This window comes from Nannospalax galili, unplaced genomic scaffold (genome assembly GCF_000622305.1).
Source record: "Nannospalax galili isolate Female #2095 unplaced genomic scaffold, S.galili_v1.0 scaffold763, whole genome shotgun sequence".
In the NCBI taxonomy this organism is placed as follows: domain Eukaryota; kingdom Metazoa; phylum Chordata; class Mammalia; order Rodentia; family Spalacidae; genus Nannospalax; species Nannospalax galili.
The window spans coordinates 914,906-919,675 of record NW_008349451.1 but is presented as its reverse complement, the minus strand read 5'-3'; the positions used below and the strand labels follow the sequence as shown (position 1 = coordinate 919,675).

The window sequence follows — 4,770 nt, the reverse complement described above, 5'->3', positions numbered from 1 at the left end:
TGGCTCTCGCCTTTAATCCCAGCACTCAGGAGGCAGAGGCAGGTGGATCTCTGTGAGTTTGAGGCCAGTGAGGTCTACATAGCAAGTTCTAAGTCAGTTGGGGCTATAGGGAGACCCTATCTCAAAAAAAAATTTTAAAAAAAAGAAAGAAAAGAAAAACATTATGGTGGATGAAAAAGTAAAAAATAGTTAATCAAGTTTTTTTTTAAGTTAAATAGGTATGTAGTCCACATTTCAGAGCTTTTTGCTATTGGAATTATATGGAGCATTTCTTTTTTTCATATTTTATTATTTTTATTTTATGTGTATGTGTGTATTGCTGCATGTAGGTAAGTGCACCTGTGTCATGCAATGCCCTCGGAGGACAGAAGAGGCTGTCAGATCCCCTGGAACTGGAGTTAGGGACAGTTGTTAGCTGCCATGTGGGTGCTGGGATTTGAACCCAGGTCTTCTGCAAAAACAACCAGTGTTCTTAACCGTTGAGCCCATCTCTCCAGCCCAACATTTCTTAAATTTGTTCAAATATCCTCATCACCTTGTGAGACAGATGCTGGGAAATGTCCTTATAAGCTGTTAATTACCTTCAAAGCAGAGGCAATATTAGGGTTATTTTAACTTAATTTTAGTTACTATATCCAAACACCTAAACACTTTCCAAGTAATTGACTGAAGGACAGCAGGGAATTTCCAGGATCCTGAGATCTGGACTAGAGAGAGGTATCCTAGGGCCCTAGGCTGGGTGAGGAAGGGTCACTCACTCAAGAAACATGAGAGATGGTGTCTTGTGAAATCAACTAATTAAAGGTGTGCTCTTCTCCACCAGCAAAATAATGGTTTTAACAAAGAAAGTTAGTTAAAAATGTGAAACAATACGGTAGAAGTTAAATTAAATTCCACTTTAATAGTTTTACTAAAAATAGTGATAGGTTGTATTTAGGTGGATTTGGTAAGCAGTCAGGCTAGGCGGAGCAAGGGTATCTAGATTTGAAACTCAGAGGATGGAAGCCAGACAAGAAGGGACCCCAGGCAGAGGCTTCAGCCCTCAGCTGCTCCTTGAGCCAGGGGAACCCATCTGTCAGACTTTTCACAGGGTTGTAGTGACTGTGCGAGAGATGAAAGAACAGCCCTGTACAGTCTCCTACTTTTTACCTCTCTCTGAACCCTCCCCCCCACCGACTTGAACACGTGCAAAGAGAAAAACCAATTCTAAGAACGAATGATCATTTACAATGTGCAAAAGAGCCAATGATGCTCAAAGTTGTGAACATTCACCCAGAGCCAAGCATCCAAATAACTCTGGGTAATGTTGATTTCTGTGTCCAGCAGACATGGATGTTTTAAAAGCAATGGATTTTAGAGGAGTACTCGGCTTCAGCATAGCACATTTTCTTCAGAGTAAATGCAAGTGTTTTTATTACAGCCGTATCCATGTGAATTTCTACTTCTTTCTAATTAAAGGATAACTGCCATCAAGTGGTGGGAATTCAGAGCTGTGCTATCCAATATGGTAGCCACTAGCCCTGTGAGGCTATTTAAATTCATTAAAGTTGAATAAAATTTAAAACTCTGTTCCCCAGTTGCACTGGCCACATTTCAACAGCCACAAGAGGCTCATGGTTATTCTATCAGACAGATTTACAGGACATTTCCATCACTGTAGAAAATCATACTGGATAGTACTGATCTAGAAAAGGCTATTTATAGATGCTAAAACTACTCTGTTCTTACTTGGTAGACAAGCTCTAATCTCTGCCTAACCTACTAGAGCTGGCTTGACTTAGAACAGCACAGGGTTGAATTTGACAGCAAATGCCAAAATTCCTTATTATCACACATCATTCCAAGTGCTCAGTCTGAAATCTCTTTGTGTTAAGGCTATCCACTGTGGGCTGAGGAGATGGCTCACTTGGTAAAGTGTTTGGCATGCAAGAACCCAAGTTTGGACCCCCGGCACCCCACATAAAAAGCTAGCACAGCAGTACTTGTCTGTAACCCTAGTACTGAGTGTTGGAGAAGACTGAGGCAGATGGATCCCCAGAGCTCACTGGGAACTCAGTCTACCTAATCAGTGAGCTCCAGGTGAGAGACCTTGTCTAAAAAATAAGGTAGAGAGGCTAAGGAAGACATCCGATGTTGACCTCTAGCCTCCAAATGCACGACCCCTCGCCGCCAAATGCACACACGTAGAAACACACACACACACACACACACACACACACACACACACATACACACACACACACAGAGGCTTTCCATTGTTAAGCCATTTTTTCAAAATGCACATATATCACAAAACATTTAGTAATGGTAGTAACTTTTTAAAATTTCAATAATCTATGAGCTAGATTTAAAGTGATTAGAGAAACTTACAAAAATATAAAGCCACAAGGTACTCTTGGCTCTGGGAGTAAACATTTATAGCTAAAATAAGTAGGGACACTCTTCTGTTCTATCCTTAGAATAAAGGAAAATACTTGCTACACATTTGGGTCTTGTCTTTTTGTGTGATTTTAATGGATTTAGAACTGGATTCAGTAACATTCATTTGGGAACTGGGGAGACAGCTCCAGTGGTATAATGCCATGTAAACACAAGGACCTGAATTTGGATCTTCAGAATCACTCTAACAGCAGAGTGAGGTGGTGGGTGGCTGTAACCCCAGCTTGGGGTGGGAAGGGAGACAGGAGCCAGCTTAACTGAATCAATAAACTTCAGGTTCAGTGAGAGACCCTGTCTCAAAAAATGAAGGTGAAGAGTGATAAAGGAAAGACATCTGATGTTGACCTCAGGCCTCCACACGCACTCAGGCACACAAGCTTGTACACCCCCACGTGCACATACTTACATTCATATACTACATAAGACACCAAAATAATGATGACGATGGTAGTGATGATGATGATGATAGTGATAATGATGTGGTGATGGTGATGATGATGTTCATTTGAGCCTCACAAGAACCTCATCACCACTGAGTCCTGATTCTAATACAAAGGTTCTTCTTAGGAAGAGGAAGGCTGGCAGGTAATGCATTACCTTCTCAGTATTTGTTTTGCTTAGTTGGCCACAAAAAAAATGACCAGATTACAGGGACACAAATGACTAAGATTGCAGCAGCTTTTTCTCTTTCATGACTCCAGACTGACCACTCATCTGGCCACTGGCTGGCAGAGGTTTTCCCACAAGGGAAACCAAGAGTGTAGAGCAAAGTACCTTTGCTCTTGACAGTCACAAAGCAGCAGCGGTGAGCACAAAAGCCTTGCCAGGTGATTTTGAGCACCATGGTGGTAGTCTAAGCCTACATGGAAGGCATTAGGTTCATTGAAAAGAAGATAACCCCAATAAGCAAACTGTGTCCCCTCCCCGTGAGCATCTGAGAAACACACGAATTAAGCAACTGCTATCAAGATATTGTCATACCAATTTAAATAATACAAAGATTGTATTCAGCTTATGGCTGATTATAATAAGCATGCATTTTCCAAAGTTTATTATGTTTGCTCAGTGACATAATACATGTCAATTGGTTGTTAATATTAGCAGAACTTCTCTGGCCTTTTATTTACTTTATCCAGTTTGGGAGCTTCTAACTTGGGGTGCTTGCAAAACATTTATATATAATTTATAAATAAAGGAAAAATCATTAAAATTCCCATGCTTATGACTTAAAGATTAAATTCACACTTCTAGTTCATTAAGAGATGACAGCTATTGTTAACAGAAGCCCAGTGTCTCCCGGGACACATGTAAGGAAAAGTTGGGTATTTGATGCATGAAAACTGAAACTGTAATTTCATTTGATTCACATCTATCATATGTATGCATGGAACAGTTTCTTTAAACATGGAAAACCTGAAGTAGGTCAGCTTATTAACTCCTACCATGGAGTTTATACATCGACACTCGCCTTCCCTTTTTATGAACTGCAGCCCAGAATGGAGTTATAGCCCTGCATTATTAAAATCTGTCTTCGATTCAAGCACAGCACCGAAGAAGCAGAAACTAATACTGCCCTTTAAGCTTTGTTACTGTACTAAATCTAGGAATTGTTTTGTTCTGTCCTGCTTTTATATACATCATTAGCGTATTTGTTCCCTAACCAGACCGTAGGAGGTCAGCGTCCTCAGGGAGGCAACTGCCTTCCTTTCCTCCTGGGCTGTGTTCTCAGGTGAGTAGTCACAATCCTGACTGTGAGGTAATATTCCTGGCTGGAATAACCCCAACCCAAAAGACCAGTGAAGAGTCTGGGATATATCAAAGTGCTGTGGAGGTAGCGGCGGACGGAAAGGGATGAGCAGGAAGAAAAAGAGTATGAATTTAACAGGGGAACCCCTCATTCTCCCTGATTCATTTGAGGAGGGGAATACCATTCGGCAAAAGGCTCTCTCCAACACCAATCACTTTAAAATAAATTATTCTAACAATGGATAACGAAATCGCCTCGGGACCTCCAACCCACACCCCCTTCCCAGGTTGAAACCGAAAATCGTGTTTCTTCCCAGGAGTGCGCGCCCGGTAGGGCAGGGCAGGGCAGGGCAGAGCAAGTTAGCGCCGGGGACAGACGCGGAGGCCGGGCCCGCAAGCGGCCAAGCGCACGCCGCCGCGCTCGGGTCAAACTTGGGGTGGCTTCTCCCGGGACCCCACCCCAGGGCGGCAGCTGCGGCGGCCGGCGGGACACCTGTCACCGGGCCGGGCGCGGGCTGCACTGCGGCGGCGGCGGGCAAGGAGAGCGGGGGACCGGGGCCAGGCGCAGCGGAGCCCGCACCGCCC

At 43.3% G+C, this 4,770-nt stretch overlaps 1 protein-coding gene across 1 annotated transcript in view; it reads right to left on the bottom strand.

Annotated features, from left to right (window-relative positions):
* Tmem150c (transmembrane protein 150C) overlaps positions 1-4,770 on the bottom strand; it is a 96,555-nt gene that overhangs the window by 91,105 nt on the left and 680 nt on the right. The gene's annotated exons all lie outside the window — the stretch shown is intronic.